This window comes from Phodopus roborovskii, unplaced genomic scaffold (assembly GCF_943737965.1).
Source record: "Phodopus roborovskii unplaced genomic scaffold, PHOROB, whole genome shotgun sequence".
NCBI lineage: Eukaryota > Metazoa > Chordata > Mammalia > Rodentia > Cricetidae > Phodopus > Phodopus roborovskii.
Genome location: NW_026126625.1, coordinates 7,735,607 through 7,758,439, shown reverse-complemented (window position 1 = coordinate 7,758,439; position 22,833 = coordinate 7,735,607).

The following is a 22,833-nucleotide window of genomic DNA, read 5'->3' as shown; positions in this document are numbered from 1 at the left end:
CGATGGGAGAGAAGATTGAAATCACTATTGCAAAACCAGGTGCTGCAGGGCCAAGTGGAAGGTCCAGCTGAAGCTGACCATGGGTTTGGAAGAGCACCAACTGGCAGAATCGAATTTTTCACCAGCAACTGTCATCCACAAGTGGAGAGAAGGGGTGGGGTTTGCACTCTCAGAATAAAAACTAAGGATACTGGCAAGAAACTAAGACTTGGTCCATATTACCAATTTAGGCTACAGTGAAGGTAACAATTCAAATAAGAATATAAATATTCTTCAATACACAATTCAAATAAGAATATAAATAATCTTCAGTACACAATAACAATAGTTACTGCAGAACTCCTTGAGGGAAAAATAAAAGTAGTTTTTGCTACTTTAACACACTAACACAAATTATGTATTCATTGCAGTTGAAGGTGGTAGAAAACAAAACAAATAGATGGCAACACCCATGACCTTAGCATGGGGGAAGTCTTTCTGGGCACAACAACCAATTCAGAAACCATAAGGAAAAGTGACTAGAGAAAGTTTAAAAATTCAATATGGCAGAAAAGAAAACTATGAAATCAGTCCTGAGAGAGGGAAGTAGGAGAAGATATTTACAGCAAAATTAACAAAATAGCATTTCTAGTTTCAACATATAAAGTATGCTTTCCCTTTATAAAGTGTGCTTTCCAGTTAATAAGAGATGGGTATATGTATTTATTCATTAATAAATGAATAGATTAACTTGCATTTAACTAATATATGGAAATGGTTAGGAAAACCAACAAAGTATTAATCAAAACAATTAAATTTAAATCTGTGAAGAGAGGATAAAGTATCCAATAATGTTGAAAACCCCAATGTGGTAGTGCACGCCATTAATTCCAAAGTTCTGGTGACAGAGGCAGGGGGTCTATGTGAATTTCAACCTGGTGTATATAGGGAGTTCCAGGCTAGCCAGGTCTACATATTGAAACCCTGCCTCAAAATGATGATGATGGTGATGGTGGTGAGGTAATGATGCTGGTGATGATGAAATTGACCCGATTGTTGAAATTTTTAATTAATAATGTTGCAAGAGAGATGCAAAAAGAATTAAAGATTTAAGTTTAAATGAGGAAATTATAGAAATAGCTGGGTAATATGCACTTCAAAAAAATGATGAAAGGAGACAGTCACAAAACTGTACTAATAGAAGAGTCCACTTTCCAGAAATGCCTTAAGAACAGCCAACACCATAGAGCCAGGGGAATGGAGGACAGTGTCCCAGTCCTCCTTAAAGCAGACATGTCAAGATGAATGGTGTTTATGGTTGTCTGACATTATTTAAGTATCATCAAAGAGCTGGGAATGGTGACACACACTTAATCCCAGCACTTGGGAGGCTTAAGCAGCAGGACCACAAATTTAAGGCCAGCCTGGTCTGCAAAGAGAGACCCTGTCTAAAAAGTAATAATAATAACAATAATCAAAGCAACCAGCAGTGCACACACTTAAACACACCTATAACATTTATTTATACATGTTATAAATATATACTGTATAAAATCTACCAACTATTTTTCCACAAAGATACTGGGGAACAGGTTGAGGTGAAATAGAAAATTTTGTTCTTGTGCTCAATATGAGAAAATCTTTCACAACTATGACTACAGAAAATATAAAACTTCAAAAGGCAAATATACATTCAAAGTCAAAAGACAAACAATATTAAAAACCTTCAAAACATAGCAAGCAAGGTCTCCTAATAATGCATAAAGAACCATAGCTTCCACAACAAGACTCTTCTTTTCCTTTGTCTTTGTTTTTAGTTTTGTTTTGGTTCTTTGTTTTGTTTAGTTTTTTGGTTTTCCTTTTAAATTTGGTTTTGTTTGGTGGGGGAGATTACAAGGGTAGGCGGCAGATTCAGGGGACAAGGAGATGAGTGGGATCAGAATACATGGTGTGAAATCCACAAATAATCAATAAAAATTTTAAAAAACTCAGAAAGACATAAGAAAGCAGAACTCATAGGAGCAAGTGTTCAGTAGAGTAACACAAAGGCTGTGAGAAGAAAGTTACATAAGATAAAAAGATGCTCAGCTTAGGCTTGCTAATAATCAAGGGATAGGAACTTAAATCTTACCAAAAAATAAACACTCTGAGAATAGCAAACTTGGGCAAGGGTGTGGGGAAATGAAACCTGTCACATCTCATGGGTGGGAAGTGACTTACATAATTTGTGTATATCAAAAAAAAATTTTTTAAAATGCCACTATTTAATCAATCATTTTCTTCCAAAAACTCACCCTAAGGAAGTCATTATGTCCCGGTGCACAGAGCTGTTAGTGCCTGTGTAAGGACTTCATAGCTAGCAGGTCTAAGCAACCTTTACATCTAACATAGTGATCTATTAAGTGGTTGTTTCCAGACCTACAGAAAGGACTGCTCAACTACCGTTAAAAAATAAAGTGAGGATGTTTACTGACATGTGAAAAGATTCATGATATACTTTTAAGTGGATAATGTAAATTACAAAATAGTACAAGTAATCTACCATGTGGAGAGCGGTCACCTCTGAGAAGTTGGTGTCCTTTGCTGTACACAGCTCCTCTATGCTGGCCAAAGCTTTTTCATAAACCACTGCTTTGTAATCGTAGTAAGTGCTGTTATTAAAAGACCTATGTGTCTATGTGTGTGCACATGTACGTTGAGTGCTTGCATGTACACCACTTGTGTGCAGGTGCCTTCAGAGGCCGGAAGAGGGTGTTGGATACCCTGGAACTGAAGGAATAGGTAGTTGTGAGCTGACCCTTGTGGGTGCTAGGAACCAAACCCAAGTCCTCTGTAAGAGCAGCAAGTGCTCTTAACCACCGAGCCATCTCTGCAGCCTCCCAACCCCTTTAAACTACTCATATTTGGAGTTGAATAAAACTTTTAAGGATGAAATACAATACTCTTAAATCCAAGTTTCTCAGCTCTCTCCCCAATACATCTAGGGGTGCGTTATCAGCTATGTTCCTGCCTCAGTGGCTCCTGACCATTCGCCCACCTTCTCTTCCTGGCTCGCCACAAGCCTCGCTATGTTATTTCTGGGCAGAGAGATCAGCCACACAGGTGCTCATTTTCTTTGACCCCATCCCTCATTCTCCCTTGGGCCTGCTACAGCCAAGCCACTTGAGGGTTCATCCCACTGTGGCAGTGACACTGTGGTCACAGGGACCTGTCAGATAGATTGCATGCCCCAGGACACTGTCTCCTGGAGCTCCCATTAGCAACCCCTCTAAGTGGGGCCCATGGAACCATATGTCCAAACACCGTGAGTCCTCATCTGAGTCCTCATTCCTATTCTAGTTACACCTTGATACTTGCATCTTACCGGGGTATGGATCCTTGCTCCCCACCCCAAACATGCTCATCACATCTGTATGTAACCTTACTATTGACACATGTCATTTCAGGGTCCTGACCAATCAACCAGAGCTTGCTATTTCTGACATCATAAATCAGCTCCCTCCTGTCCCCAGCTACCATCCCCTACAACTGCTAAAGACTGCCCCCCAGAAAGAGTAGAACAGGACCGCTAGGGAGACTCACTTCAGCAGTCTATCCCACCCATGACAGTGTAAGAAAGTTGTCTTTCCCTCGTGTGCAAGGGCCATGGTTACAGAGCAGCAAACGCCCTGCTGTACAGCTGCCGCCCCAGCTCCTGTCTCAGCAGAACCACTGGTGTTAAGTGTCCTACCCATCTCTCCCTACCTACAGAGAGACCGATTTTGTGGCAAGTACTCACATTCTTGGCCTAGGAGTCACCTGCTAATTGTATCTCCAAATATTGTTGATTTTGCTATGTGAAACCTTTTCCCTTGTAGGAGGCTGTGTATTCCTGGGGGGATGGGGATGGTCCCAGGACACCTCTGGCCAAGAGGTCTCAGTTTCAACAACAATTCTGCCAAATACTTGGAGAGGAAGCAAGATGGGTGTGTTGGGACCAATCCTCAGAAAAGCAGTCTTGTCTGTTGCAGACAGCACTGCCACCAAGTATGCTTGCACAGGTAGCCACCGCCCCTGCTGCAGAAGATGGTGACTATCTGGCCGTCTGCAGTGGCGATCCCAAAGGGCAGGGCCTGGCACTGCCTGGCAATGACTGCCTGAAGTATTTGGTGAGTCCCATAGCCCAAGGACTGAGGTGAGGGCGGGGATGTCTCCAGTTAGTGTTTAAGGGACAGGAAATTCTGAGTGGCACGATGACCTCATGCTGACAGGGCCTGGGCTAGCCGACCTGCCCCAGGCTCATCTGGGATGCCATACCTTATCCCAGGATAAACCAAGGCCATAGCCTATCAGTTCTTCTGAGGAGGGCAGGCCCAGGAAGCATCTTCAGATTCTTGGAAAGATAAGAATCTTTCAGATCTGGGAGCCCGATTCCCACACTTACAAGCAGCCCCTGCCTCAGCCCTTTCTCTGAACCCCACCCCATGGGGTACCTGAGAAACCTGACCCCACTCCAAGGTGTCTGTAAAAACTATCTTCCATTCCAAGACCAAGTTCACTTGAATGATTCCTTCATCTTGGATAAAATAGTGGAGGGGAACTCGGGCAAGTTGGGCTAGCTGTCCGTAGGAAGGGGTCTTGGACGGGAGGTGTGGCCTTGCAGCCAGAAGCAGGTCAGAGGGAGGGGCAGGCGCGAGTAGGTGGTCAAGTTAGCTCATTCCCTTACCTTGGACCTGGTTCGGGATGTGAGGGAAGGCAGGCTGCAACTCTGGAGATCCTGTTTAGGACATCTTTGGATTGAGGATTTACCCTCTGAGACTGGAGGCTACAGCCATTGGCCAAGGCCAGGATGGAAGGCTGTGATATGAGCCTTAAGGATCTTGCTCAGCCTGAGACAGAGGGTCCTAAGCATCACCAAGGGCTGGGGGCGGGGCGGTGCTCTCCGCTGAGTGCAGGCTCCTGCCTGGCTTTCTCGTTCCCTCAGCACAGGTGTCATTCATCCATATTCCTTGATCATTAAAAAAAAAAAAAAAAAAAAAAAAAAAACACTGACGTTTGCCATGCAGCAACCAGAACACTATGAATCAGAATCTATGCCCTCGGGACACTCCCAGCCCATTGGGGAAAATAGACAACGAGAGATGTCATCCCTGGAGTGAACTGTGTAGGGACAGGATATTCGCACATAGGAGAGGCACAAAGGACAGGGCTGGGTGAGCCCCAGGAGACATCACCCAGGACTTAAAAGTGGAACTCAAGTCCTAGGCAGATCTGGGCTTGAGTGCCAGCTCCACCCTAGCATACACTGGGAAAGTCACTCCACTAAGCTTGGGATCCTGGAACACCAAGAAGATGGGATAATGTTCTTCCGGTGATATGGTATGGAGATAAAAATGCAGGGACTTTCCACTAAACGCTCAGTCAGGTGCCTGAGGTCAGTGGTGGATTTATGGCTAAGGTGCTACAGAAGGTCCCCTGGGATTAAGTGGGGAGAACTGGGTCTATAGGTGGTGGAGGTCCTACCAAGCCTGAGTGTGCAGGGAGGAAAACTAGTATTGTTGCACCCACAGCCTCTGTTTGCCCCAGGAAGGAAAAGACGCTGTCTGGTTGTAACACGCGTAATAAAAGACCCAGAGGCTGGAATTAGGATCCAAGCTTCAAGCTGAAGATCAGAGAAGCAAAGCTGCCAAGCCAGTAGCTCTTAGCTCTACCCAGTCTGAAGCAATCCTGCCCTCAATATGGCTGGAGACCAAAATGCCCCAGACTGAATATCTGTTCCTTCTTATACACCCCTCTAGAGCTGGGATTAAAGGCGTGGGAACCCAAGTGCTGAGATCACCTTTGTGTGAGCTCTGTTTCTCTTTTAGGCTGATTCAATCTTGTGTAGCCCTGGGTAGCCTTGGTCTCACAAGAGGTCCATCTGTCTCTGTCTCCTGAGTCCTGGGACTAAAGGTGTATGCCATCACTGCCCAGCTTCTATAGCTAACTAGTATGGCTGGCTTCACATTTTGATCCTTCAGACAATCTTTATTAAATTATAAGTAATATATCAGCATACCTGGTGAGAAAGATGAGGTCTGAGTGGGCAAGATGGGACACATTTAGAAGCATCATGCTGGAAGTAGGTACAGAACCTATCAGGAGGAAGTACCAGAATTGAGAGCATCTGTCAAAAGACTAGTGGTTCAGGTGATAACGCTAATATTCATATGTGTGTGTGTGTGTGTGTGTGTGTGTGTGTGTGTGTGCATACATTTATATATATATGGGACTCGGCATGCATGTAGGTGTGGATGCATGCAGAGACCATAGGTCAATGGCTTCCTCAATCATTCACTTTGTTTTTTAAGATAGGGTCTTTTACTTAACCCGGACCTCACTACTTCTGCTAGACTGATTGGCCAGCAAGCCCTGAATTTGTATGGAATCCCACCTTCCAGCTCTGGGATCCCAGGAGTGCAATGCCATACCAGCATTTTGTGTAAGTGTTAAGGATCAAACTTTGGTTCCATGCTTATGTAGCATGCAGTTTGTGGACAAAGCCATACCCCCTCTCTCTCCCTCTCTCTCTCTCCTCTCTCTCTCTCTCCCTCTCAGACACACACAGATGAGCTAAGATTGTTTGGTAGGGGCTGGAGGAGATGAAAGAGCATCCTCCTAGACCTTTTGTCAAAGAAGTTGGCTATCAGTTCTCACACTTGGTACCATACACAGATATTCTTTGTTTTTCAAGCAGGGTTTCTCTGTGTTGCTCTGTACACCAGGCTGGCCTCAAACTCACAGAGATCCACCTGCCTCTGCCTCCTGAGTGCTGAGATTAAAGGCGTGTGCCACCAACGCCCAGCCAGATATTTATTCTCTCTCCTTTTAAGAAAGCCACATATTTCTTATTGTAGAGGTCACAAGTATTCATGTAGAGGACAAAGGATAATGTTCCAGAGTCAGTACTAAACCCAGATCATCACACATTATCCATTGAGCCATTTGCTGGCCCCTATTCTTTAACTGCTCGGATGAAGGAACATAGCAGAGGAGACCAAATTCTAAATTAATGCTGAAAAGTGCTGAGAGAATTGTTGCAGAAGCTAGTCAATGCTTGCTCAATCCACTGCTCTTAGAGATGAAAGGTCTCCCGTGCAGCCTTATCCTCGGGACAAGTACAGTGACAGCCTGACCCACACAGAGCCATCCAGTCCCCTTTGCTTTGGTTGGTAAAAAAGACACAGGGTTTTTTGGGTTTTGTTTGTCATCCGCTTTCCTTCTACCCTGAGCCACTGGTGTTGAAGACGACAAGGCCTGCAGCAGCTGTCAACTCTAAGGGACAAAATTCCAACATGCTTCGGACAAGGATGGGAGTGTGCAGAGCTGGAAACAGCCCGTGTCTTCCACAGCATGGATGATCTGTTTTCAGACTTCTGGTTATGTAAATGGTGGCACATCAGATTGAGCCCTCAGCTAGCTTAATGTCACTTCCAGCTCTCAACATGTCCTAACTGGCACATGTAGAGTCATCATGTGACACAGCTCACACTGCTGGCAGCATGGAAGGACCCCGAGGTCCCCGAGGACTACGGAGTGTGGCCTCTTGTTAGCTGGGGAGGTTGACAGCTTCAGAAGAGATCTGAAGGTCTTGAAAGTTTTGGATTGTGGCTTCTGAGGATTTGAAAAGAGGAACAAATCTGCTCACGATTCCCAACCTCCTCCTGTAGGCATTTGACGGCTGCTGGCCTTGATGGCAGTGTGGTATTCCTCACTTACACAGTCCCTTCTTCATGTGGAAGGGAGAGGTGCCTTCCTAAGGACAAGTGACTGATGCTCTAGAAAACCAGTAGGTGAAGAGCTACGGTGATGGCCCACTGCTATTCAAATGTGAGGAATGGAGTTCAGACCCCAGGACCCAGTAAATGGCAGTCTACCTGTAATTCCAGTGTGTGGAAGGGTGGTAATAGCGGGTATGGAGTGAGTCAGCTACCACAATCACTTTATTAGTGTGAGCCCTGCGTTCAACCGAGAGACCCTGTCTTCATGAAGAAGATGGGGAGCACCAAAGACTCCTGATATCAACCCTCAGCCTTCATGTGCACTTCCACACACATGTGCCCACAAACATACAAACATGGTATTCTGAGACTTTCCTGTCTTCACGGTGGGAGGGGGCAACAGACACTGCCTCCTTTTTTCTATGATTCCAATGACAAACTAAAGCTCAATTACACCACAGTTCACCCTGGGGAACCAGTGTATTTATTATGCTTACAGAGCAATGGGTAAGGGGTGACTTTAAACAGCCATGCTAGGTAGTGTGTACCCTCCATGAATGGTAACTCCTCCACTGGTGTTTAGGTGGAATTCTTTTCCTAGTCCTCCCCTGAAGCCAAGGCCAGTGCAATTAGGGCAGAATTGAATTCAACAGGTTAGGAGGAGAGGCTCAATACTCAGGGGAGGGTCCCATGAGCATTTCACGAGAGTACAACAGTCAAGAAGCTCAGCTGGACTGGGTGTGGCATAAGCACTCAGGAGGAAAAGGCAGGTAATCTCACTGAGTTTGAAGCCAGCCTGGTCAATAGAGTGAGTTCCAGGACAGCTAGAGATATTACACAAAGAAACCCTGTCTTGAAAAACAACAAACAAATAAACAAAACAAAACTCAGCTGGGATGATCTTTTGCAAGTGGTCACAGATGAATTCCTAAAATGGTGGTTGCTTGGTCTTGGCCTGGAGGATAGTGCTGTACAACACACCACATGCCACACACACTCACCCCCCAACCCCATGCCACACCACACATACATACTCACACACACACTCTCAGAAAAATAGCCACCCCTGGTGAAGACCACAGATTCTTAACCCGAAACTTGACTGGCTTCTAGAATTCCCATGGCACATCAGCAGAAACAGGTGGAGTCTGTCTGGGGTAGAGATATAAGAGTCCCCTGGAGGGACATCCTGGACTCCTGTGGGTTGAAATGCAGGTAGTGGCTTTTCTTGCTGGCGACCCTGGGCTCTCAAGATTGAGCATTACATTGACTGGACTGCTATTACCAGGCAACAGGAAAAACCCTTTCTCTGTCCATTACTACCTTGATTAATTATTCCTTATACCTGAGGGTACAGATTCAGATCCATGCATATATGTTCAGCCTCCTCTCCTGTCAGAATTAGAAAACATTCGAGTTGGAAATGTACTATATTTTGTGATTACTTTAGTATTGGGGTCAAATTTCTCCTATACACACACATATATCCATACACCAGAGACCTCTGATAGTTCCAAACTTTGGAAAATTGCAGCTTATCTGATCGTTTCACTTGGACTTTGTACAATGGATGCCAGGTAGGATGTGTGTAACTGGAATGTACCTTTGATTGTCTTAGCTTTGTGAAAGACCAAAGTTCCCAAGGACCATCTACCAGTCTAGATTAATAATGTATTTTTACATTATTTTAGGAGCAACTGAAATCCTAACCACAGAGCACTTCTCCCAAGGGCTCTTGGGACTCATACCTTTCTTGTGGACTAAAAAGATGTCTTGGTGGCTCAGGCCAGCTCACCATGGCATCACTCAGCCCAGTGACAGACACCTGGCAGGTCCTCAGCCACCCTTAAGGAATGGATAAATGTTGACCCTGGCTTTAGTTAGTGGTGCTTGAATCTGTGGTTAGAATTCCTTGCTTTTACTACAGAGCATATTAATGATAGCTAGTAATGTTGCAGACAGTATGCTTTGACTAAGATAAATGAATATTAATTATTTAAGTCCATATAAAGAACTACAATCAAGTCAAGTACAGCAGGAATTGAAAAGCATCTTAGAGATATTTAAGAGGAGGTCAGTGCTGACCTGGGGGAGGCTGAACTTTTCAGTGGAAACAGCTCATCTTCACAAAGTCCTCCCAGCATGGACAACAGCTTCCCATGGCAGTGTGATGAACTTGCCCATTCAGGCAACCCTCCCCCCTCTACAAACTTAGGAGGGAGGTGCAGGCAGGAATGGCTGGAAACTCGGGGAAATGTCCAATGACTGCTCCCACTTTGTTCTCAGAAGGAATGTCACTAGCCCCATCTGAATGCCTGTTTTGGATAATAACATCTGATTACAGTGATGACAGTTTCTATGCTTGGAGGACGGTATGCCACCAAAATCACATACTTCTGGAGGGGCTCCATAGACCCCCAAAAAAACCCACAGCAGGGTTTCATGAACTTCAACACTGTAGTCCCAAACTCAGGGGCTGAGGGTTTGGCAAAGGGTCATGAATCTAGAAGCGCTTTCAGGAAGTTACTCTGAGAGAGGCCTTAACCCTCCTCACCTGGGGATCTCTGACAGGTCCATCCAAAGCCTGAAGAAATGCCCATGGGAATTTTATAGGGTTTGAAAATTTAGTCTGATTTCCTCTTAAAACCTAGAGGGACTCTACTGAGGAAGGAATGTTCTGGCTCTCTCAATCTGGCACAGGTGTGATATAACATGGTTGGAGCCAATAGAAAATTTCCCTCCTCTCCTCATTGAGATGAGGCAGCCAGACTGTCAGGATGCCAGGAGTCTGGAATCTGGTCCCGGGGCGGGGCAGCAGTGTACCTGGCAGGCAGAGACCCCAGATCAGACATGAGGGAGGAGACATGAGCCATTGTTGGTCCCCTCTGACACGGACCTTTACTTTGGCACCTGCAGAAGCTGTGCGTCATAGCAATGTTGAGAGGAGCCTGGAATGCCCACAGTGTTGATTTGAAGAATCTTTCCTTCCAGATTCCCTGTGTCTCAAGCTCAGCTTCTCTAGCCTTGGGTCTGGTGCTTCTCACCAAGCATGCTTGGCAGTGAACGCCTGTCACATTCCCAGTCAGACTTTCCCCCATCAGACAGAGTCTCATGTAGCCCAGCATGGCCTTTAATGTAACTGTGTAGCCAGGGGTAGCCTTACACTTCTGATCCTCCTGGATGCTGAGATTGCGGGAGCTCACCATCACATCCAATTATATAGTGGTAGGGACCAGGGGCTTTGTGCCTGCTAGGCAAGCAGTCTTTTCTTTTAAATATCTACTTGTTTAAATACTAGTATGTATTAGTAGTAGGGACTACTAATGGGAAACCTTTTGGGGAATGTGTGACTTCGTAGATTTATCATTTAAATAAAACTCTCAGAACAAAAGGTACCAACAGGTCCTCTTCACCTAGTACTCCTTTAGCATCCTTCTTAGGCCAGCCCGCCTGGGAGACAGGAGCATCTGCTGCTGTGAGTTCTTCCTTTACCGGATGGAAGTGTAATAAGGTGGTCTTCGATATAGCTAAACCTGGGTTGAGTCCAATCTCCAGCACCCCCCAGGCAGATGTCCCTGGAAGTCACCTCATCTTTGAGGTAGTTGCCTCATTGTGCAATGGTGCTGACAGCCTCTAGTTTGCAGCTGGGTGGCTTACATGAGATACCATACCTACCAGTACCCACCACAGCGTCTAGCACTTGGACAAGGGTGTTAAGTAGATGTGCTTTCTCTAAGCAGAAAGGGGCTCTGATGGGTGGCTGGACCACACACGAGGCTGGCTGGGCATGCTTCTACACCGGGAAGCAGAGGCGGCAGATGGCACCGTGCAGAGCAGAGCAGGGGCTTCTGGGAGGTGAACAGCAAGCTGTTTCTTTTGTGGATTCCATGGGCTTGTGAAAGGAGAGGGGCAGGAGGGGAAGCTGGTGCAGAATTGCACAGGCTGTGCCTTCCAGGCTGCAGAAGCTCCACCCCCATCAGGGAGAACTGTCTGGAATGTAGAAAGGTCAGGAACTTTGTGGGGGCAAGTGGTTATGTCCTTTTGGATTTTGTACAGTCTGGGTGGGTTAGAAGGACTAGGTGAGTTGGCATTATGAAGTGGCTCTGCTCTGAACAAGTGAAATGTGAAGTGCTTGTGGATCTGCCTGGAAATCCTCCTCCAGCTCTGCCCCCCAGTCTCCTGCCCAGCCAGGGGTTCTCAACCTGCTATACTGAACAGGGTTAGCAAAGAGCTTCAGACTTCCCCCAGTGGCCATGGTAGAAATAAGAGAATTCCCTAGAGCTACCTAGAACAGGCTGAATCAGACACTAGGAAGGCCCCGGGATTGTGTGTGTCTGTGGGATTCTCCAGGTGATGTGATGCCCTCTTAAAATGGGAGCAAATGAAAATATTGTACACACATCATGACCAACGGCTGGAAAGGTTTAAAGATTGTCTGGGGATGGAATGTGAGGGAGCAGGAAAGATAAGTGCTGTGGAAATGGAGCCTGGAGAATAGCATAGCAGCTAGCGAGCTGCAGGAGCCCGGAAGGGAACTTTGCCGGCCAAGTAATTAATTCAGTTGTTAGAGCTTCCCTTTGACTCGCAAAAGAGACTGGAAACAAAACACAGGAGTCTTTTCTGAAACGATTTGTTTCAGTTCAAAGCTATCTTTTATTCTCATCCGTTAGCATGATGTTGGAGCCCAACGTTAAGTTAAAGCTGGAAACCCAATGAAATGATCATACAAAAGATGGGCCCACGTCAGCGTGGAGCATCTGAAGGGAAATTAAACCCTAGGCTTAAAAAGACTGCCGCTTAATTAGCTCTGCCACTTATCAGCACATCTCTTTCTTTAAGAGTTTTCTAGAACAATTATCCCAATTTATATTTTGAATATGAATGGAAGTTACCCCTGAACTTTCACCTACCTTCCACTTGCCAGAAATATTAGGATGTTCTCGGAGAGTCTTTTTCTAATGGTCTCTTACAGAGACACAGTTCTTTGTATTTTAAAATAACACAACAGGTAGGTGAATTCTACCTCTGTGGAATCAACACAACTGTCTTTGAAATGCAAGATTAGAGACAAGGGCTCCATTTCTTAATAGTTAACACTGCGTTAATCCAATGAAATCCGAACCTTGAAATTAAGGTTTAGACTCACCCCGATCTAGCAAAATAGAAAATCATCACTGAATCCAAGATTTGAAGTTCCAAAACAGAATTAGAGATAAGTAGTAACTGAACCACTGCTGATTAAAGAGAACTCTATTGTGAGCCAGGAGCCAACACTGTTTATGTTAACATCTGTATTTCAAGACTTACGCTTTATAGATATGAAAGTATTTAAATTTGCTGTCACATTCCGTATAGCCTTAAATCAGCAGAGCCTGGGGTTCTGCCATGACCAAAACCAAATGTTATTTTCGAAAGCAGAGAGCTGCAGGATCAGGGAAGTGTCAGGCCATTCATCAGCAGAAGGAGGACACCATGCAAAGGCAAGCTGGTGAGGCTTCAGGACCCACTGGGAACTTAACCCTTTAGGTGGAAACTATTTCTTAAATGGAGCAAAGAACATTCCTGGATTCATACCTTTTTCCCTGTTTAAAGAACACCTGGGATCCTATATTGTAATTTAGCAACCAGAGACTGACAAGATCTTCAGAGCTAGGCAATTAACAGATGAGGTGGGGGTGGGACAGGGGAAATGAGCCCAGGTCAGTGGCAGGATTACTTCTGTGTGCCCCAGATTCCCTCCCTCAGGTGAAGTCATCTGCTGGAGTCTTCACGCCTATGAAGAATTCAAAGTCGAACAAAAGCAGTGCTTCTAACTTGTGAAGTCACTATCGTAATTTATTTCAATACATGCCCAAGTCCTAGAAATTGTTTCTATGATCTCCAATGTTAGGATCAATTTTTAAACTAAAAAAACAAAACAAGAAAACCCATCTCATGAATGCACAATTTTCATTTTGAGTATGAGTAGATGACACAGTTCACAACGCCAGTTGGATATAATTCACTAAAGATGCATGAAGAAAGCTGAGAGACTGCTTGCTCAGTTGAGAGAGGGGTTTCCTTGCAAGCACCAGGAGTTTGAGCCCCAGGACCCACATCAAAAGTCAGGCCTTTGGATAATGATGGTGCATGTCTTTAATTCCAGCACTTTCGAGGCAGAAGCAGGCAGATCTCTGTGAGTTTGAAGCCAGTCTGGTCTACAGAGTGAGTTCCAGGGCAGCCAACACTACACTGAGAAACCTTGTCTCAAAAGAACAAAACAAACAAACAAACAACAACAAAAGGAAATTAGGCCTGGTTTTGCACATTTGTAACCCGAAGGGCTAGAGAGGTAGAAACAAACAGATTGGGGGGTGGCTGGAGGGAGGCTCCCTGGCCAGTCTAGCAAATCAACAAGCTCCAAGCCAGTGAGAAACTCTGTATTGGAAAACAAATTAGATGGTATCTGAGGAACAATACCTGTGGCTTAACTCCAACTTTCACGTGTATGTGTACCCCATGTGCATATTTGAACGTAACACACAAGCACGGTTTTTAAATTTTGTGTGAAGAATCTTCTTATGTGGCTCTCCTTCTAGGTGGAGAGGAAGACAGCCAGAGAGCTAGATATTAGAAGCCTTTCTCTGTTCCCAAGTACATCTCTTCCCAGCTCTGCCTTCACTTGAAACTGGCCATGATGGCAATGCTTACACTCAAGCATGCTGTAATCAGAGCACGGGGAGGCTGCTGGAGACTGTCAAACCAGTGCCAGGTGTTGTAATGCTCCCCGTAATCCCAACACTAGGAAAGCTGAGACAGGAAGATACAGGGTTTAACATCAGTCAGGGCTACATAGTGAGACTATCTCAAAATACAAAACACGGAAAAGACCATATACATAAGACATACTACACACACTATATACACACCATGCGCACGGACCACATATGTAATACACAACCACAACACACTATACATACTACACATATACCATACATGCAGGCATAGATTACATGTACAATATACAACATAATATGCATATTATCTCATACAAAACATACAGACAACACACGCATAGATGACACACAGAATGCATGCTCAACTAAACATGCATCACCCACACACATCACTTCCTCATATCACACACACACTATCACAACCACAATTACATGAACAAACACCAAACCCTCATAATACACACACAGCACTAAAACCCCATACACATACACATCGAAACCACTATAACACATATATAATAACACATCACACATAGATCACACAACACCCATGCCATTCCAACACCCTCACAACACTAACATATCACAGTACCATTTATATACCACACAAACACATACCACAAACATACACATACGGATACACACTCTAAAATGAGATGAGAACTCCATTTCACAGTGTATATTCCAAACACACTCAGCTCATAGATTATATAATATGGGACAGTTTGGCCATCCAGGTGCTAGAGCCATTATTTAGCACTAAACTTCAAAGACAGGAGACGAAATGAAAGAAGCCAGATGTATAAGACCACCTACCCTTTGAATCCATTTGTAGAAAATGTCCAGTTAAGGCAAATCTACAGAGACAGAGGTAGAGATTGTGGTTACCTGGGACTGGGAGCAGGGTAGAAAAGTAACAGTGAATGGATACTTAAGGAAGCCCGGGATGAGTAGAAATGTGTCCTAAAAATAGCATGTGCCTATAATTCTATGAACATCAGTCACATGGATATATCTGTGGGTACAACTCAGAGCTAGAGCTTAGACTGCATCCAGGCCCCACATTCACTACCCAGCACTGCATCACTGGCTACCCGTGTGTGTATACATGTATATGTACCTATACATATACATCATCAAGTCTATTAAATTGTACTAGTAAAATGAATTTATCGATATGTAAACTATACAGTTTTAAATAACAACACAAAAATAATTTGTCATTAAGTGTTTCTCCTCCTGTAATAAGCTCCTCTCCGTCAGCCTCCTGCAGTAGTGCCTAGTGCTGAAGTGGACAAAAACCATCTCAGTGCACATTACAGTAGTAAAAGCTGTTTTCCGATTACCTGTGGTTCAAGTTTTTCATTCTCTTTAAAGTAGTCTTAAGCCTGCCAAACGAGAAGAGGAAGGGAGACGTGGGAAAAGAAAGCTCCCAAGGAAAAGGAAGAAGAGCTTTGATGGTTTTAAAAATAGCTGTCTGACCAGGCTTGCTGCGGAAGCAGCAGGCGATGGAAAGGGTTAACCCCCGGCCTCAGAGTGAGGGCGTTGGCAGCGCCAAGCCGCGGTACCAGTCTGTACAGGGGAACTGTCCTGCCTGCTGATTTATCATTCCCTAATGTCACGGGGATGGGATGTTGAAATTGTGGCTAGAATGTGAAATACGAAAAACACGAAGATTATGATTTAGCGTCTGGGCAAGATCAGCACCGGCCCTGGAAGAGCTGGTCCCGGAACTTCCTTGGCTCTGGCCTGTGGTTTTCCACTCCAGCCCTGGGAGAGGAGCAGGAGGTCAGGGCCACTGTGTGCTGGGGTAGAGCAGACAGGCAAAGGTGGAATGAAAAACACTTAAACCACTTCTGTGCGGTGCACGCCAGCAGGACCAAAGTCAACTTTAATTAAACGGAGACCTGATGTTGAAGGATAAACAAAACAGCGTGGGGTGTAAACAGCTTAAATCGCGATTCAAATGACACCTGTGGTGTCTAGACTGAGGTGCGTCCTGTTAATTTGCAGTCTCCTGAGAAGATGCAGATGAGTCGGATAATATCCCCAAATTTTGCTCATTAGTAAAAATAATAGCTTGAATTTTAAGGAGGCACCAAATAAGAGGGTGGGATCGGTGGGAGACTGGTTTCAACAGTTTGATGCAGAGGAAGAGGCAAGCTAATAAGAGAAGACCCGCACAAATCTTGCAATGAAATAAAATAAAAATTAAAGGTCACTGCTCAGTTCAATCTTCCTTCCTTTTGTTTTTCCTTTCTGGACTTTGCATATTGTTCTAAAGTTTACTTTACATTCCCACTTGTCATCATGGCCCCATTTGCAGGGGGGAGGGGAAATGCAGTTTCCACATTGTTTGTTGGTTATCAAAATAGGCGTTGACAACCATTCTCTCCCCTGTATGGCTTATTTTAATTGCTTCCTGTCATACCAAATGCATCTACAAATATGGACTTTAAGAACTGGCCTCAAGACATGGGTGTGCATGCGAAAGTTAACTAGGGTATCGAACCACTGAACCTTGAGACTCATTCATTTGTTCATTCATTCATTCATCCAGAAAAAGAAAAAAAAACTGCCTCAGGCACTGTATGGAAATATGTCAAAAATGCCTTCACAAAGCAGCCAGTCTGCATAGTGGGATGATATAAGGTGTGTGTGTGTGTGTGTGTGTGTGTGTGTGTGTGTGTAGCTGGGCTAGCCACCCAAAGTTCTGAATCTATTTTGTAGCTATAGATGGGAAAAGGTTTGATTAGTCTTTTTTTTTTTTTTTTTTTTTTTTTTTTTTTTTTCTGTCCAGCAACATTGGGCAAAGGAACTAAGCTTAGAAGTCAGTACTTCAGATAACTGAGAACAATCACTCTTGAGAACCAACATAAAGGCCATAGAGAAGGCACAGTGTGTAAAAGTACTTGGCATACAAGCCTGATAACCTAAGTCCAGTCCCTAGAACCCATGATGGAAGAAGTGAACCTGCTACCAAAAGTTGTCCTCTGAGTTCACATGTGTACACACACACACACACACACACACACACACACACACACACACACACAATTTTTTTTAAATATAATTTTACTTTTGAGACAGAGTCTTAAGTAGCCCAGGTTAATAGCCTTGAACTTCTGATCCTTTAGCCTCTACCTCCCAAGTACTGGGGTTAAGTGGTACTGGAGACTGTGTGAAGGCTTCCTTCCTGCTGGGCAAATACCCTACCAAATTACTCCCCTGCTCCATCAAGAAGTTTTTGCTGGGACTCACTCTATGCATAACTTGCGTCTAGGCCAGCCTCTCTTTTCTTTGCTATTATGACCCTCAGTGACAGTCAGTTTGGTCCAGTCAGGACTGGGAGGTTCCTGTTGTATATCATAGACTTAGTCTGTCACATGATTCGAGGCAGGCCCATCTCCTCTCTGACAGCTTCTCAGTTGGCTGGACAGGTGGGCATCACAGCTGTTCTTTAGAGGACTGGCCTGGTCTTGATGTTTTGCTGCTTATCTTTGAGACATGGAAGGCAGTGCATGGCCAGGAAGCATCCTGGGAACCCGATGCTGTGGAAGGTCCACTGGGTGCAAGACTGTTAGAAGTGTAGCTGAAACAGCCGGCTCTAAAGGAAGCCACCCCCCCCCCATCCCCGGAGTTCTTGGAGGTTTGAAACCCAGGGCAGTTCACACTTATTGGGGTGCTTGAGAGCATTTTTCTCTTCTTTGCTTCCCCCCTTCTTTCTTCCCTGTGGTACTTCCTGCCCTCCCCTTCTCCCTCCTCACCTCCTTCCTTCTGTTCCTTTCTTCTTGGTTCCTTTCTTTCCCTACCTTCCTTCCTTCCACTTCTCTTCCCTTCTGCCTTCCCTCCCTTCCTTTCTCCCCTCCTTCCCTCTCTCAACTCTCTCCTTCCTCTTACTTTCTCTCCGTCTTTCTCTTCCTTTCTTTTCCATCACATTGCATCACTTTTGTTGTCTTTTGATTTTGTCCTGGCCTGGAAGACTAAGACCTTTTATATCTCCCCTCAAGGGTAGATGGAGTCTAATCACTCCTATATAACCATCAACTCCTGCTCTTTGTGAGGCAGCGAGAACTTCTATCATGAACAGTGAAAAACACACTCTACATTTTCTTTAGGTCATATGGCAGTGCTCAAGTATTCCTGAGCCGTGGAGGCCTGGGGCAGGCACCAGGGAGGGATACTACAGGAACACTCAGAGCACAGCCCCAGGAGAGACAGACAGACAGACAGACTGAGAGACCGACCGACCTTGGCTTTGAAGTCATGACCCAGAGGTGTAACACTCAGGGCTCTCTTCTGGAGTCTGGGTTTACTTTCCAGAGGAGATCTTTACAGCGAAAGGATGGAGAGGCCTTGTCTAGGAAAGGGGAATCACGGCAATGAGGGAGTGTGTGAGTGAAAGGTGGGTTAAGGGTAGGTAAAGGACAGAGGGCAGAAGCCTCCAGGAGGAGGCCATGCCACCAGAGACGCATCAAGGCCACCAGGCAAGGCATTTATCACCTGAGCTGTTAGTTAGCTCAAAGCTATGGCTTTAGTGCTGGGTGTGGGTGGGCTTGTTGCTCTTGCTCTTTTCTCCCCCCACCCAGTTTGCTTTTAATTCTGAATGTAACATTATAGTGTCATGCTTTACACTATGGTGAGTTACTGGATAACCTCTTAATGGGTGAGGCATTGTGTAGCTATTCCCTTCTTATTTAAGATGAATCTATCCAAACTTATTACAAAATTAAAAAAAAAGAGCCTGTTTTTCCTTGCTTCGCTGTCCTCTAAGCTCCTGGTTGTGCGCCACGGTCTCCAGGTAACGGCAAATTAGATGTGGTAATGCTCATTTGTGCCAAATCAGAACTTGACCATCACCCAGAACCCGCTCCCTGCAGGACTCCTGGCAGCAGCCCTTCCATTCCCTTCCAGAAGCAGAATCAACACAGCTTTCACAGTCTCTGCCAAATAGCCCATTCCTATGTCTGAAGATAAAGTCACAGAACCAGTTTCCAGGTAGTACCAAGTCCCTTCTTCGCCCCTCACTGGGTGCCCATCAGCTGAAAAAAAACAAAAAACAAAAAAAGATCCAAGTCAGCTGAAAAAAATGCCAACCTTTTATTAAACAAAAGGCTTAGAACATAAGAAATAGCTCAGACAAAAAATAGCTTTTACAGAAACTTACTCTTTCATTCCTCTTAACCCCAATATCCATCTGTCCATCCATCCATCCACCTATCCAAAGACTTGTCTATAGTATAGAGGCTGAAACTAACCTGGCCATGATAACTCTGGGCACCTTATAGGAACAGAGAATCACATCCCACAGACAAACCAGGAAGTATTTATTGTATGAGCTACAATGCTAGGTGCTGTGCAGGTGACTAGAACTGGAAGGAAGGGATGGGCGGGGTGTGAATGAGAGGGGACTGCTCTCAGATGAACAAATGACTTCAGCTCTCTTGTTGCTGTCCCTCCTTCACAGTTCATAGAATGTCTTGGGAATATTTAGAGGCTCATCTTCAGGGTGGGTGGGCTTGGCCCTGGGACAGGAAAACATACCCTGTTGTCATTAGTTCACTTTTTTGTTTCCTCTGATCTTTTGAGGCATGGAAGATCAATAAGCTGGTTATAAAGATAAAAATCAGACTACTAAATTCACACATGAATGAAGAGGTTCTCTTTATGTACATAACTTTTACATACATCCATTGATCATTTTTATTTTTTAACATTTTTTTTTTTAAAATAGAGTCTCATGAAGCCCATTATGGCCTAGAACTTGCTATAGCCAAGAATGATTTTTGAACACGTGATCCTCATGCCTGTGCCTCACAAGGGCTAGGATGCTCATTGGTTGCTCTTTAAGTAGAATACTCAGGGGGCTGGAGAGATGGCTCAGGGGTTAAGAGCACTGGCTGCTCTTCCAAAGGTCCCAGATTTAATTCCCAGCACCCACATGGCAGGTCACAACTGTCTGTAATCCAAATCCAAGGGATCTGGCATCTTTACACCAATACACATAAAATAAGTTTTTGGTTTTTTTTATTTTTTTAAATCTGGCAGACTCTCAGAAGAATAAGGTAGTCGTTAGATTGATTTATGCTGTCCAGTCAAATTAATTGAAACCTTTGTGGTTATCAGTAACAGAAAACTGAACCATATAGCCAATTTATCTGCTCCTGTGACTGGAAAACCCTGGCCAAAGTTAGGCGTCAGGCACATCCTACAGCTTAACAACACAGCACAACTACAACTCTGTTCTCCCAACCCAGTGACTTTGTTCTCAGGAGCCCCTTCCTTCGGGTCAGAAGGCAGCTGCCTCAGCTCAGCTTCAAATCCCTACTGGGAAAGAGCTGAAGATCTGGGCCCACCCTGGGAGCAAGGGGTGGAGCTAAGATTGAGGAGGCCCAGGGGCCCCACAGAGCATAGGAGATGCTACACACACTCTCCTTTAGAAGAAAGATAACTAGATGGCAGTCTCATTGACCTCCCACCCCAAATCCCTAGACTTCAAATGTTAATTTTTTTGATGGGACTCATATACAGGATTTAACAGAGGAGGGCTGGAAAATAATGAGAGAAATCACTCAGTTGGGTCCCTGCCTTTTGGTGCAGGACCTGTCCAGATCTTTCCAGACAGATGAAGATGTGTAAACATTTCCAAGCAGAGAACTGAGCAAGGTACCTGGCATCTCGTGCCTTAACTGACAGCCACCCCTTACCCCTCTTCCTCTCCTCAGCCTTTCACTTGAAGAAGAAATACGTTCCATTTTCTCTCTCCAGAATTAATTCTGCTTGGTGCTGTCTTTTCTTCTTCAGATTCCACAGTAACAGTTTGGGTCACATCATTCGATCATTACATCACCCAATCACCCAGCTTCCTTTGTGGTTTTTCTTTCATCCTAATTCAGGTCCTCTCTCTTGAAAGCATTCCTGAACTTTTATGGAAAGTATAAAGCAGATGCTATATAAAATGTATTTTTTTCACAGTAAATATTTTCCCAAAGTGTTTTCAAGTCTCTCTTTCTCTCTGTCTCTCTGTCTCTCTCTCTCTCTCTGCTTGAGATGGTTTCTCCTTGTAGCCATGGCTGTCCTAGAATTCATTCTATAAACTAGGCTGGCTTCCACTCACAGAGATCCACCTGCCTCTGCCTTCCGAGTGCTGGAATTAAAGTCATTCTTATCCTACTACTCTTGGCCTAGACCTGTCTCTTTGGGAAATTCTCGTCTTCATTCAGTAAAGTTGTTTTCAGATCTGTTTCCTCCAGCACCCCCAAAAACACAAAAAAAAAAAAAAAATGAAAGCTGAATTTTTCATAAAGCCCCCTCTGAATGCACTAGGATGATTGTCGTGAAAACGAACCATAACAAATGTTACCAAAGATGTATTCCTGGTATTCCTGGTGGGGATGTACATTGTGCAGTCACCCTGGAAAATAAGTAATTATAAGTACCTTAAAAGATGAAACCTAGAGTTGCTAAGTGAGTCTTAAATTCTACTCCTAGGTGTGATTTCAAAAGAACTAAAAATAATATCCACAAACACATGAGTGTTTGTGCTCATATCATACCTGATCATATTGTCACTATTCACATCACCCTGAAAGGTTCAAATAGACCAAATCTTCACAAATGAATGGACAAACTGATTACAAATTGTGGTATAAAAGTAGTTATTCCAGCATTAAGAAAAAGGAGGAACAGGAGGAAGGGGGCTGGTGAGATGGCCCAACAGGTGCAAGCATAAGGACTTGAGTTCAGATCTTTTTTATTTGTTTGTTTTGTCTTTCAAGACAGGGTTTCTCTGTATAGCTTTGGAGCCTGTCCTGGAACTAGCTCTGTAGAACAGGCTGGCCTTGAAATCACAGAGATCTGCCTGCCTCTGCCTCCTGAGTGCTGGGATTAAAACATGCATCGCTAACGCCCAGCCTGAGTTCAGATCTTTAGCTGCCCTATACAAAGCCTGGCATTGCACATGCACCTGTAAACCCAATGCTCATGGAGGGGAGAGTCAAGACAGGAGGACTGCTGAGCTTATAGACCAGCCAACTCAGCCAAAAAATAGCAAGGTCCAAGTTCACAAGAGATCCTGTCACAAGGGAATAAGAGAGGAGAGTGATAGAGGCAGATACCACACACCTTCCCCTGACTCTGCAAGCATGTGTATTGGCATGCATATCCACAAGGATCCATGCACATGAGTGTGCACACATGTGCATGCATACATATGCAGATACACACAGATAACCACACACACACACACACACACACACACACAGATGGAGTACTAGTATATGCTACAAACATTATGCTAAATGAACAAATCCCAAAACATTATGCTGAGTGAAAAAGTCACATACTATATGACTATATCTATATGAAATGTTCTGAATGGAAAAAGCCAGAGAGACAAT